Consider the following 14424-nt stretch of genomic DNA (forward strand, 5'->3'; position numbering starts at 1 on the left):
AAGGGTTAAGCAAAAATGACCATTAAAATGATCACGATCCAAATGTAAGTATGAGCTTGCTTTCTTTACTCAGATATGGGTCAGTCAAAAGTGACCATTTCAATGACCACAGCATCATTGCTCTCTCCTGACAAAGAGAAGCAACCAAAGTGACCATCTTCCTCCGGAGACACTTTAATTCTGTTTTCTCCAGATGATTTTCTGATGAACTAAAATGCTGCTTTCTGTAAGTGTCTTAATCACATGACTTGCTTTCTTTCTAGTTACAATTCCTCAAAAGCATGAGTCAATAAGCAGATGGTCTTTTGTTTGAATAGGTGTTCTTCCTCAACAAACTTTTCATGGTTTCAGTATTTCAATTGAATAATAAACAAGGTGGTTATTGGCTTTGAAGTAACAGACAAGCTGTCTCCAGAATGTTATTATTATCTGTGTCTTTCCTTGTTCCTAACCCCTACAATAACCTTCTAAAATATCATATATATATTTTTTTTTTGCAGTTTCCGCAAAACAGGACGTCAAGCGCTGAAGAGCTGGCTCTGAATGGGCAACTAAAGCGGCATCGTCTGCAAAGAGTAGTTCACGGACAAGTCGCTCTTGTGTCTTGGTGTGAGCTTGCAGGTGCCTCAGATTGAAGAGACTGCCATCCGTGCGGTACCGGATGTAAACAGCATCTTCATTGTTGAGGTCTTTCATGGCTTGTTTCAGCATCATGCTGAAGAAGATTGAAAAGAGGGTTGGTGCAACCAATTTTCCCTTGCAACCGCTGCAAGCGTGTCTGCCTGTCCCGCATCGGACTTGTCAGCCACAAACGAGCCTGCAGCTGACGTGGACATTACAACTCCATAAATCTTCGTCCACGAAGCCAAGCCAAAGAAAGAAGATATATATATAATATATATATATCTATAAATAAATATTAAGAATTACATAAACCTGTAACAATTTCACATAGATAATCAATGAAAGAAAGAGAGCAGATTGCCTCACCGAAGTTAAGTTAACTTCCATAAAACCTGAAACCCTCAGGCAAGTGTAATGTTTGGATTAGCTACGCTCAGGGCAGGTTTTTATTTTACACCCGACCATCAGAGGGACATATTTTATTGCTCATTGTATATTCTGTCAAACCTCCACAGATGCTTCTTTGAAAGCATACGGACTGGTTGCATCATGGCCTGGTTTGGAAACTCAAGTCCCCAGGAATGCAGAAACATTCCAACCTCCCATCTATTTAGAGACATTGATGTGAAGGGCTGCCTCAAGAAGGCAGCCAACATCATAAGGATCTCTACTTCACTAAGCACAGCTCTACTCACTGCTACCTTCAGAAAGAAAGTACAGAAGCCAAGAGTCAAGCACCTTTAGGTTCAGGATCATTCTCCCCCAGGCTCTTGACTCCCTCCAAACTACCCCAGAACCACTATAAGATCTGGCTGCACTATTGAAATACATTTTGTATTAACTGCATGTGAGTATTTATCCACCCTTTGATATTTGTTATCTCTTATGCTGTCTCATGGTGCATATGGTTATCTAATTTAAACAGTTGTTGGTATATCTTACGATTCAATGTGGCTGCAGCAAAGAGTTTCGAATCATATGTATATTGTACTTACTGTATGTATATGACAATGTATTCTTCTTCTAATGCCGACCTTTTTGCTCATCTACACTAATCCTACTTGCCTGCATCCTAATAGGCCTTACTTATTTGTCTAAGTACCTCTTTAATATTGTGATTACATCTGATTCTACCACCTGCTCTGACACCACATCCATCATTCTCAACATAAAAAACCTACCCATCAGATCCTCTTTGAGCCATCTTCCCTCACACCCTAAATCTATGCCCTCTTGTCTTTGACCATCTTTCCTATTCGTGCTTTACATAATCTTATACACTTCAATGTCAGCCCCCAGCCTCCTTCACTCCAGGAAAAACAAGCTCTCCCCAAAATAAAAGCCCTCCAATCACTGCCACTTCCTAGTGAATCTCCTCTCCAATATAATTACATCCTTCTCTCCAGAAATACACAAAATTTGAAAGACACAATTCTAAATGGAATGTAATAGCACAAAGCCCTAGGCATCTATGTCCATGTATATTTGAAGATGTCCATCGAAGTCGAGAGATTTACAAGGGCTTTCAGAATTTTAGTCTTTATTCACTGGCGCACAGAGCATAAAAAGAGCCAAATCTTTATTAAATCACTGCTTTTCCACTCTTCTGCCAAGTGGGAAAATTTATTTTCCCCAGATCCTTCTTGGATTTTAAATTTTTCCCACATTTCTTCTTGGGCTTCTCTGTTTGGAGCACAGTGACCAGAATAGGATGAAATTAGATGCCATGGTGGGGGGGAGAGGCGAACATATTGCTGGTTACTGAGAGATGCTGCCTCCAAGCTCCAATGATCCAGGTTCCATCCCAACTTCCAGTCCTTTTGGGGGGAGTTTGCCCATTCTCTATGAGACAACTTGAATTTCCTCCCACATCCCGAAGACATGCATCGTGCAGGTTACTGGCTTTATTGCTCACTGCAAACTTCCTCCAGTGTATAGACGAGCAGAAGAATCTGGGGAACTTGATAGTAATGGAGAATAAAAATGGGATTAGTGTAAATGGGTGCATGATGGTTGGGTCAGACTCGGTGTGCATATGGGTCTCTTTCCGCGCTGTGTGACTCTACATTAATCCAAGATAGTCCCACCTGTGCTGCAGCCAAACCAGGCCAAAAACCAGAGTTATTTTCATGAGGGGGTAACCACAAGTATCAGTATTTGGGCCTCAGCTGCTGAGAATCTACATCAATGGCCTGGAGAAGGGAACCAAGTGCAACATATCCAAGTTTACTGATGAAACACAGGGAGCTGTGAAAGGGAAGAGTTTTTAAGGCATGCCTACCTTACAAAGGGACGAGAGCATGATTAATAAAATCCATTTGTATGCTAAGGCTAAACTTGGGAGTAGTGAACACAGTTCACCTCCTTACCCAGAAGAAGGGCATACTTGTCTTAACACAGCTCCAACAAATTCTCAGATGTCTGCATTGAGAGTAAGGTCCGCCTAAGCTCTCAAGAATGTATAAGAATGAAGACACTAAATTGAAATTATGTTATCTGTTCCACCCAGTCACAATCAAGTGACACCAGTTCAGCATATTTTAGTTGCTTAGATACAAGACTGACTTACATGATTAGGGCTTTGTTTTTGTTGCCTAGAGACCGAATCGAAAGGCTATGGTATTATACAAACTCTGAGCTACCATCTGTCCAGCAAAATTTTGAAGAGTTATTCAATGTCACTCCAATCACTGATTTAAGACATATAATTTAATCTTTTGATTATAATTTTAAAGGCTTGTATGAATCATTTGTATATGTAAGGCACCTTTTTAATTACAGAGAGCACTTTAGATTTCAAGGTGCAGATTCAGAATGTAATAGGATCCCATGGTTTCCATGCCAGTGACGGTGGAACAGAAATGCAACACCACTCCAATAACACGCTGTCCACAATAAGCTACTATGCCTCAAATTATAACGATTCGTTGTCCTTTTTATTGCTTTCAAGTGAATACTGAAACTATCTTGCTGGCTGCAAAGTGAATAATGGCTATTCAAACAGGCAAACAAGGTCACTTTACCTTAATTACAGTGGACAAAAACAATGAATTCAAACGACCACTTTCGTAAGCAAATAAATTACATGGTTGAGTAAAGACAACAGGATTTCTAAATAAAGATATGAAAATGACATTTGCAGTTCCTTCTCTTCCGGGACAACTGCAGCTACACGTTGCAAAAGGTAACATCTAACTTATTTTTTCTAGTTCCTCTTTTGTATCTAAACGTTAAGCAACGTTATGTAAATTGCCATCAAGTTATCTGTTAAGGAGCCAAATGCACAATGAGGAACCTAACAAGCATTGAACACAGCTTCTGAATTCTATTTCAATGACATAGCCTTGTAATTGGGGAATGTATGCTTAAACGTTTTGAAACTCAGTATACGTAACATGAATTTCATGACTCTTAACCACATGCCCTAATAATTGAAAACACTAAAACCAGTCATACAGTCATGAAGTTATCTAGCACAGAAATAGACCCTTTGACCTAACTCATCCTTGTCCTCCAGTTTCTCCATTTGTGCTCCACCTGACTTCCTGTGTTTTGGCCCACATTCCTCCAAACCTTTCCTGTCCAAGTACCAATTCAAATGCCTTTGAAATGTCACAAATGTACCCATCTCTACAACTTTATCTGCCACTTCATTCCATACACCTTTCAACAGAAGTGTAGTGGAAATTAGATCTCCATCCTCAACCGATGGTCAGAACACTTCCAATCTCTTTTCAGTACCAACCGCTCAGTCCAAGATTCCGCCCTGCTCCAGCTCCCTCAACAGCCCCTAAGGCTAGAGCTGGATGAGGTTCCCACCCTGGATGAGACATATAAGGCAATCGAACAACTGAAAAGTGGCAAAGCAGCAGGTATGGATGGAATCCCCCCAGAAGTCTGGAAGGCTGGCGGCAAAACTCTGCATGCCAAACTGCATGAGTTTTTCAAGCTTTGTTGGGACCAAGGTAAACTGCCTCAGGATCTTCGTGATGCCACCATCATCACCCTGTACAAAAACAAAGGCGAGAAATCAGACTGCTCAAACTACAGGGGAATCACGTTGCTCTCCATTGCAGGCAAAATCTTCGCTAGGATTCTACTAAATAGAATAATACCTAGTGTCGCTGAGAATATTCTCCCAGAATCACAGTGCGGCTTTCGCGCAAACAGAGGAACCACTGACATGGTCTTTGCCCTCAGACAGCTCCAAGAAAAGTGCAGAGAACAAAACAAAGGACTCTACATCACCTTTGTTGACCTCACCAAAGCCTTCGACACCGTGAGCAGGAAAGGGCTTTGGCAAATACTAGAGCGCATCGGATGTCCCCCAAAGTTCCTCAACATGATTATCCAACTGCACGAAAACCAACAAGGTCGGGTCAGATACAGCAATGAGCTCTCTGAACCCTTCTCCATTAACAATGGCGTGAAGCAAGGCTGTGTTCTCGCACCAACCCTCTTTTCAATCTTCTTCAGCATGATGCTGAACCAAGCCATGAAAGACCCCAACAATGAAGACGCTGTTTACATCCGGTACCGCACGGATGGCAGTCTCTTCAATCTGAGGCGCCTGCAAGCTCACACCAAGACACAAGAGAAACTTGTCCGTGAACTACTCTTTGCAGATGATGCCGCTTTAGTTGCCCATTCAGAGCCAGCTCTTCAGCGCTTGACGTCCTGCTTTGCGGAAACTGCCAAAATGTTTGGCCTGGAAGTCAGCCTGAAGAAAACTGAGGTCCTCCATCAGCCAGCTCCCCACCATGACTACCAGCCCCCCCACATCTCCATCGGGCACACAAAACTCAAAACGGTCAACCAGTTTACCTATCTCGGCTGCACCATTTCATCAGATGCAAGGATCGACAATGAGATAGACAACAGACTCGCCAAGGCAAATAGCGCCTTTGGAAGACTACACAAAAGAGTCTGGAAAAACAACCAACTGAAAAACCTCACAAAGATAAGCGTATACAGAGCCGTTGTCATACCCACACTCCTGTTCGGCTCCGAATCATGGGTCCTCTACCGGCACCACCTACGGCTCCTAGAACGCTTCCACCAGCGTTGTCTCCGCTCCATCCTCAACATCCATTGGAGCGCTCACACCCCTAACGTCGAGGTACTCGAGATGGCAGAGGTCGACAGCATCGAGTCCACGCTGCTGAAGATCCAGCTGCGCTGGATGGGTCACGTCTCCAGAATGGAGGACCATCGCCTTCCCAAGATCGTATTATATGGCGAGCTCTCCACTGGCCACCGTGACAGAGGTGCACCAAAGAAAAGGTACAAGGACTGCCTAAAGAAATCTCTTGGTGCCTGCCACATTGACCACCGCCAGTGGGCTGATAATGCCTCAAACCGTGCATCTTGGCGCCTCACAGTTTGGCGGGCAGCAGCCTCCTTTGAAGAAGACCGCAGAGCCCACCTCACTGACAAAAGGCAAAGGAGGAAAAACCCAACACCCAACCCCAACCAACCAATTTTCCCTTGCAACCGCTGCAATTGTGTCTGCCTGTCCCGCATCGGACTGGTCAGCCACAAACGAGCCTGCAGCTGACGTGGACTTTTTTACCCCCTCCATAAATCTTCGTCCGCGAAGCCAAGCCAAAGAAAGATGAGTGGAAATTATGCTGAATGGCTGCAGTCACGGCCTGTTATGGTGGTACCAATACATCTGAGCAGAAAGCCCTGCAAATGGGAGTGCAAACAGCATAGGCAAATCACTCCTCACCATTGTTGGAGAGCGGCAGCAATCATCAAGGATCTACACCACCCAGGACATGCTCTGTTCTCACTATTGCCATCAGGAAAGAGATACAGGTTCAGGAACAGCTTCTACCCCATCACCATCAGATTTCAAAACAACACTCATTCAGAGACTCCTTTAAGGACTCTTACTTTGCACTGAATATATAAATACTGAATATTTTTTTTCTGATTTAACACAATTTGCTTTCTTTTCTTCCACATTCTCTCTCTTGTATGCACGTCTTCTTCTTGAGTATAGTTTGCACTAGCAGGTAAGTAGAAATTCTGCTTGGCCCGCAGGGAAAGGAATCTGAGGGTTGTAAGTGATGTCATGTATGTACTTTGACAATAAATCTGAATTTTGAACACCCTCCATCCACTGTGTGAACAAGTTGTCCTTCGGTTCCCATTTATATCTTTTCCCTCTCCCTTTAAACATATACACTCCAAGTTTTAATTTACCCTACCCTGGGAAAAAGACTAACGATTTATCTTATCTATCCCCTTCATGATTTTATAAACTTCTGTAGCATCACTGCTCAGCTTCTGGGGAATAAAAAGTCTTAGTCTCTCTTTGTAATTTTAATTAACCATTTTCCCCCCAAATGCCAAAAGATTTTGTAAGAATTTTTTGTAAACATAAAAACATAAACATAACAATTACAGCACGGAAACAGGCCATTAGGCCCTTCTAGTCCGCACCGAACCAAACACCCCTTTCTAGTCCCACCTCCCTGTATAATGCCCATAACCCTCCATCTTCTTCTCATCATCCATATACCTGTCCAACCTTTTCTTAAATAATACAATTGACTCCGTCGCCACTATTTCTCCCGGAAGCTCATTCCACACGGCTACCACTCTCTGAGTAAAGAAGTTCCCCCTCATGTTACCTCTAAACCTCTGCCCCTTAATTCTTAACTCATGTCCTCTTGTTTTAATCTTTCCTCCTCTTAACGGAAATAGTCTATCCACATCCACTCTGTCTATCCCTTTCATAATCTTAAATACTTCTATCAAATCCCCTCTCAACCTTCTACGCTCTAAAGAATAAAGACCTAATCTGTCCAATCTCTCCCTATACTCTAGATGCTTAAACCCAGGTAACATTCTGGTAAACCTTCTCTGCACTCTCTCCACTCTGTTTATATCCTTCCTATAATTAGGCAACCAGAACTGCACATAGAACTCCAAATTAGGCCGCACCAACGTCTTATACAATCTCAACATCACCTCCCAACTCCTATATTCCATGCAATGATTGATAAAGGCCAGCATACTAAAAGCCTTCTTCACCACCCTATTCACGTGAGTTTCTACCTTCAGGGAACGATGTACTGTTACTCCTTAATCTTTCTGCTCTTCTGTATTCCTCAATGCTCTCCCATTTACCATGTATGTCCTATTCTGATTCTTCTTACCAAAATGAAGCACCTCACACTTATCAGCATTAAATTCCATCTGCCATTTTTCAGCCCACTTTTCTAAGCAGCCCAAATCCCTCTGCAATCCTTGAAAACCTTCTTCATTATCCACTATTCCACCTATCTTAGTATCATCTGCATATTTACTAATCCAATTCACCACCCCATCATTTAGATCATTAATGTAAATAACAAACAACAATGGGCCCAATACAGATCCTTGAGGCACACCACTGGTCACCGGCCTCCAACCTGACAGACAATTATCCACTACCACTCTCTGGCCTCTCCCTTTCAGCCAATGTTCAATCCATTTGACTATCTCAAAATTTATACCTAAAGACTGCACCTTCCTAACTAACCTTCCATGTGGTACCTTATCGAAGGCCTTACTGAAGTCCATATAGACAACATCCACTGCGCTACCCTCATCCACATTCCTAGTCACCTCTTCAAAAAATTCAATCAGATTGGTCAAACATGACCTTCCTCCCACAAATCCATGTTGAGTGTTCCTGATCAGACCCTGTCTATCCAGATGTTTATAAGTACTATCTCTAAGAATTTCTCCATTAATTTACCTACCACAGACGTCAAACTTACAGGCCGATAGTTGCCAGGCTTCCTCCTTGAACCCTTTTTAAATAACAGAACCACATGCGCAATGCGCCAATCCTCCTCTCGAGCTTTCCTCCCACTCTTCTTCCTTTTTCAGGAAGCTTCACAGGGGACAAAATTATTTGTATACATTCTAGTTCTGTGGCTTTTTACCATGGCTGAATCCCACATGGGATTCACGGGCTTCACTCTAGATGGGGCAAGTGATGCACGAGGGAAGAGGAGGGTGGGTTAGTGGGAACACTGCTCCCACTGTTTCCATAATAATGATGTCTTCTCAGGTGGAATTTCTCCATTTAGCACAGTTATGGATAAAGAATTCCCATGAGTGCGAGAAGTCGCATTCTTTTAGGGAACACATTCTTGCCTAATTTCCTCTATTGTTGGGCTGCCTGGCCAGGTCTATCCCTCTCCCTTGTTAAAGCTAGACCTGTCACACTTTCAGTGCTCCAATTTGTGGTTTCTCCTTCTTCAGTCATTTCTAAATTCAACCACCAGCCTGTTTGGTTGGACGTGGGAGCAAATATTTGGTGCTTTGCGACTTTTAATTTAAAATTCCAGTGACAAATTGACCGTGACGTTGCACGTCATGACTGTGACCAAAATTTGGGGCTTTTCTGTTTTTAAGTTTGAACTGTTTTTTGAAGGTCTGTTCCCATTTTTGAAATGTTTGCCAACCTTTGTTGTGTTTCTTGGATGTGATCCATGCCTGGCAAAGTTGTGCAAACTTTTACACTTTCATGCCAGGTTGCCCTTGTATTCCCTCTGAAGGAGACTGGTGATTAAAAGCCAGTTGTGCAGATTTAAGGGTGTTCTTTAAGCTGTGGGTGTATGGAATTCCTTTTAATTTGAACCCTTACTAACAGAGAGATTAGATTCTAATCCCTCAAATCTAGGCTGGAACAAAACTTGGATGCCAAAGGCAACTTCCCATTCCATCGAAATGCAATTGCAGACCAGCCAACTGAGTTTAGTGTCTGTCACCAGAATAATCCTTGAAAATGTAGCAAGTCAAGAAACAGTCATTCAAGTAATGAGATCAAAGATGGAAATAAACTTCAAACTCAAATGAATCCAACATGACATTTAAATCCTATTGTGGTATTCTCTTATTGGAACTGATGGGATTGCTTCACCGGGGACAAGCATGAGTTCAAAAACTTCCTTCTGTTGTATTAAATAAAATAGTCCTTCTATGGTCTATCTCCTACCTAACGAATAATCAGGATACTTTTACCTCCTCTTAGATCTGCTAAATGTCAAGAGAAGGGGACCATTTGGACCATTGCATCCACACAAGAAACAAGAGGTGTTTTAAAGCCATTTACAGAAGTAAACCATTAGATAAGAAGACTGAAAAGAATGTTTATAATGGAACTGAGTAAAAGTTGTATTTTTTTGTATCGTCTTTTCATTATGATGAAATGTGAATGTTATTGTATTTTGCACAGCGAGCATAAGAAAGAGCGAGAACTTGGCAAAAGTAATAGCAGGGGCGGCCTTTTTTTTATTTAAAACATTGGTTAAATTTTTAATAGGTAGAATATTTATAAATTGGATAAAAACTCTATAATAAACCACAAGCTAAAATTAAAACTAATAGTCAAATGTCAGTGGTCTTCCCTTTGAGTAGATTGAGTAGGCAGGGGTGCGCCCGGTCCCCAGCACTTGTTATCCTTGCGATTGAACCACTGGCGGAGATTATAAGGAGAGATCCGGACAGAAAAGGCTTCAAAGTTGCACAAGAAGTATATAAAATCAGCCTTATTTGCTGCTGATGTGTTAATTATAACTTACCCGACCCGCTTGAGTCCATGGAGAAATTACACACAACATTAGAAAAATGTGGAAGAATCTCAGGTTATAAAGTTAAAAAGTTAGATAGTGCTATTGACGAACTTTGATTACGAAAGATATCAAAAAGGAAGCTTATTTAAATGCAAGGTCGATAGAATTAAATATTTAGGAATAATGACTGATAGTAACTTACAGAATTTGTATAAATTAAATTATATTCCTCTTTTAGGGAAGATAGAGGAGGATTGCAGAAATGGAAGGATTTGCCAATTATTTTGGTGGGAAGCATTAAATTGTGTTAAAGTGCGAAGCCAAGATTACAATATCTTTAAATTACTATAGAATTGTATTAGACAGTTTCTTTGGAATAATAAGGTGCCAAGGATTTTGTTGGAAAAGTTAACATGGGACTATAAGATGGGGAGGACTTAGGCTACCAGATTTGAAAAAGTGCTGTTTGGCTGCACAAGCTAGATTCCTTTCATCCTTCTTTGAAGAAGACAGCACCCCCTCTCTTGGATTCAAACGGGACTGTACTCAGTGGGAGAAGGGGCAGCAAAAGATTTTCTCTTTAAGTAGAGAGTTATGTCAATAACAAAAAATCCTATATTTTAATACACATGATTGGAGTATGGCAAGAACCCAATGAGCGTATTGGGGAAAAAGCAGGGGTATCATTAAGAGCACCATTATGTAAGAATGTGTTACTGCCCATGAATCTAGGTAACAGAACATTAAACTCCCGGTGTGACAAAGGAATAAGATACATTGAATATTCCTAAACAGAGGGTATTCTTATGTTTTTTGATCAACTAAAACAGAAATATGGAGTAGCGAATGGGACTTTCTTCTGCTTCCTCCAGTTAAGTTCATTCTTGAGAGAAAGATGGGGGCCAGCGTTGGACCCACCTGAAAATTGTGAAATGGAATGAATGACTTGGCTGGGGAATGCATCTAAATCTATAACAAAAATGTATTTTGCTCTTCAGGGTGAAAGAGCAAAACCAGGTTTGCAGAGGTCGAGAGAGAGAGAGAGAGAGAGAGAGAGAGAGAGAGAGAGAGAGAGAGAGAGAGAGAGAGAGAGCTGCTGGTCTGATTGGTGGTTTGGATAGTATGACATCAATTATCAATGCAAGATATCGACTGATTCAGTACAACTTCCGACACCAATTATATCTTGCAGCACAGAGGTCAAAATCTGAAATATCGGAGTTATGCTTTAGATGTGGGATTAAAACAGGAATGATTTTGCATGCTATGTGGTTGTGTGTGAAGGTGAGGCCTTTTTGGCAGGATATTGCTTAAATATTAACAAGGGTAGCCTTCGCAGATGACCCAGAACTTTATGTTTTGGGTAACTTCACTGAAATAAGTAATAAATTAAATAAATTCCAAATTTCTTTCGTTAAAGTAGCTTTAGCAGTGGCTAAAATCTATATTGCCACTACTTGGAAGTCCACCTCTCCATTACTTATAGCACGTTGGACTGCGGAGATGAATAGCTGTATACCTCTGGAGAAAATTACATACAATTAAAAAAAACAAGTATGATTTATATGTCAAGATATGGCAGCCATATTTGGACTATATAGGGGCCCAATTATAACAATGATAATAACAGATACTGTTACAATATAAGCAGATGTGACTTCTCCGCATAGATTTTTTAATAGTTTTTTTTTAAACGGACAGTACAAGTATGAGCTCTGACGATGTGTGGTTTTATATTTTGTAGGGGGGTGGGAGGTTTTTCTTTGTTTTTTTGTATGAAAAATGTTTAATAATATTGTGATATTGAATATTTTACTATGCATATTTATAAAAAATGAAAAATAAAATATTTTAAAAAACCAGAAGTAAACCAGCTTAGACTTATCTCTTGTAAGTTCAACAATTGCTGGACAAGTTGTTTTTTACCCATCCTCCTTCCCTCCACCACCCCAATAACAAGAGAAGTGAGGATTGCAGCATTCCTGGAGAAAAGCTACCAATATTGAAAAGAAAACCAGGATTGATGAAAATCCAAGTCTGTAGCAATTTGAAGCCCAGGCTCTCCAAGTCCAACCCCCACCTCCACATTTGTATGATGTGGGAATAAAATCAGAGGCCACAGGGAAAACGGATGTGGTCACAAGGAAATGTGCAAACTCCGCAAAAACAGCATCTGAGGTCAGGATCGAACCCAGTGTAATGGAGCTGTGTTCAAAGTATTAATTGCTGCGCCAGTATACCATCTATGCAACATGGTGGGAACCGTGAAATGGATCATAATTCACATGTGAAAGGTGTTTTAAAATACATACGAGAATGTACATCATTAGCGTTAAAGTGATGCCTCTTGGCTGCTGTTCTGTTTAAATATCTTGCATTGATAATTGATGTCATACTATCCAAACCACCAATCAGACCAGCAGCTTTCTGGTATTACAACACCCAAGTCAAACTCCCATCTCTCTCTCTCTCTCTCTCTCTCTCTGAAACTTGACAAAATCCTGTCATTAGTTCCCAGTCACCAGGCAGAATGGGACCTAGGATAACAGGCATATTGAAATAAGGGATCATTCCTTTACTTGAACGTTTTGAATCCAAAGTCTACCTCTGCATACGGCATCTGCAATGGCATACATTTCGTACTGTATTTTATAATAAAACTTCACGAGCATGTCAAAGTTCATCAAATTTGGAATGAGTTGGCTGTTATGAGCCCAGGGAACCCCAAAACCCAGCAGCAATAGATATGCACCAAGAAAATTGGTTACTTAAACAAAAGTTGCTTTTAATTATCTTTAAACATGAAAACAGGATCAAACCTTATCTTATCACTATTAACTTAACTAACCTAACTTAACCCCCTTCTAATTCTAAGTGCACGTGTATGTAACGTGTCTGTGTAAATTGAGAAAGGTTCTTTGATTCACAGTCCAATCTCCCCTCTCATTCCTCCAAGTTTACTGGTTGCAGGCAATTCTTATACTGTGCACAGAATTTAACATTTATGAAGTTCACCAGGCTTTGGTGCTTGAATGGTAAATGGTTACCACTCAGGAAGGTTCTTGTCAGTTTTCAGAGAGAGATTTATTGTTCCTGGACACAAACTGATCTCTTTTAATTAGCCACATCAGTGTCTTGCTGAAGAAACTTGCCCCATCAGGATTTTCAAGATGATAACCTCTTTCTTTCAGTTCACCACATAGTGCCTTTTTGTTTCTCTTATTTCAAGTGAAACATTAGGCAACCAGTCCTCTCCTCTTGCATGAACCACAAGGGCTTTAACCAGGCTGAACCAAGCAGTCATAATCTGTCTTCCAAATGGGGTTTTCCACAAGCTTGTCAGCTTGTCCTGTTTCAGTCCCAGCTGCTGCTGCTGACTGTAAAACTGCAGAACTGTTCTCTCTCAGAGAAAAAGCCTGTTTGACCCTCTCTGCTTGCAAAACCACATGGCCTCCTTAGACCAACAAACAGCACTCCTCGACAGCCTGCGGCTCTGAACTACTCCTCCAAGTTCTTTCGTCTGTTGCTTTTCAAAACAACAATCCATTAGTGAAGTCTCTTGTACACTCCCCAAACTTTTTGCAAAGGCCTGCAGAAGCTGCCCAGTCTGGCTTGAGCAGAGTCGTATTTTAAATATGATCTGTTCTGAAGTGTTTGTATGTGACCTACACTAAAAAACCTGCCCTAATATATCTCCCAAAATCATATCTATATGCAATACAAATACATCTGTCACACCTTTCCCTACAAAGGAATTGTATTAAAATTCAGTTATAATTAAACTGACTTTAAAATCACTAAAGAGATAACAATACACAATATATAACATTTTATAACAATATGACCCAATGTTGAAAGTATATTTTTCTATACATGATCAATTTTAACATCTTGAAAAACAATTTGCTATCACATTATTTGTACCTCTGATATGATTAATTTGCAGATTATATTTTTGCAATATTAAACTCCAGTTTAATAATCTTCTATTTTTAGTCTTCATTTTATTCAAAAACACCAGTAAATATCACAATTGGTCAGTAAATATCACAATTGGTTCATGAGAGGTATCGAGATATACATCAAAATTCTGCAGAGCAAATATGATAGACAACAGTTCCTTCTCAATTGAGGAATAGCTCCTTTGATGAACATTGAATGTTTTTGAAAAGTAGGCAACTGGATGGTCAATTTCATTATGTTTTTGTAATAAAACTGCACC

The 14424-nt window shown here is 40.7% G+C and overlaps 1 protein-coding gene and 2 long non-coding RNA genes across 4 annotated transcripts in view; 1 reads left to right on the forward strand and 2 right to left on the reverse strand.

Moving 5' to 3' along the window:
• prkd3 (protein kinase D3) overlaps nt 1-14424 on the reverse strand; it is a 384168-nt gene that overhangs the window by 140953 nt on the left and 228791 nt on the right. The window lies entirely within an intron of this gene.
• LOC138760410 (uncharacterized) lies at nt 1616-9813 on the forward strand. Its single transcript, XR_011355590.1, has 2 exons — nt 1616-3808; nt 9662-9813. It is a non-coding gene; the product is annotated as an uncharacterized lncRNA (long non-coding RNA).
• LOC138760408 (uncharacterized) lies at nt 2148-3281 on the reverse strand. Its single transcript, XR_011355588.1, has 2 exons — nt 2994-3281; nt 2148-2584 (listed from the first exon to the last, which is right to left on the reverse strand). It is a non-coding gene; the product is annotated as an uncharacterized lncRNA (long non-coding RNA).

Source organism: Narcine bancroftii, chromosome 4 (assembly GCF_036971445.1).
Source record: "Narcine bancroftii isolate sNarBan1 chromosome 4, sNarBan1.hap1, whole genome shotgun sequence".
Taxonomy (NCBI): Eukaryota; Metazoa; Chordata; class Chondrichthyes; order Torpediniformes; family Narcinidae; genus Narcine; species Narcine bancroftii.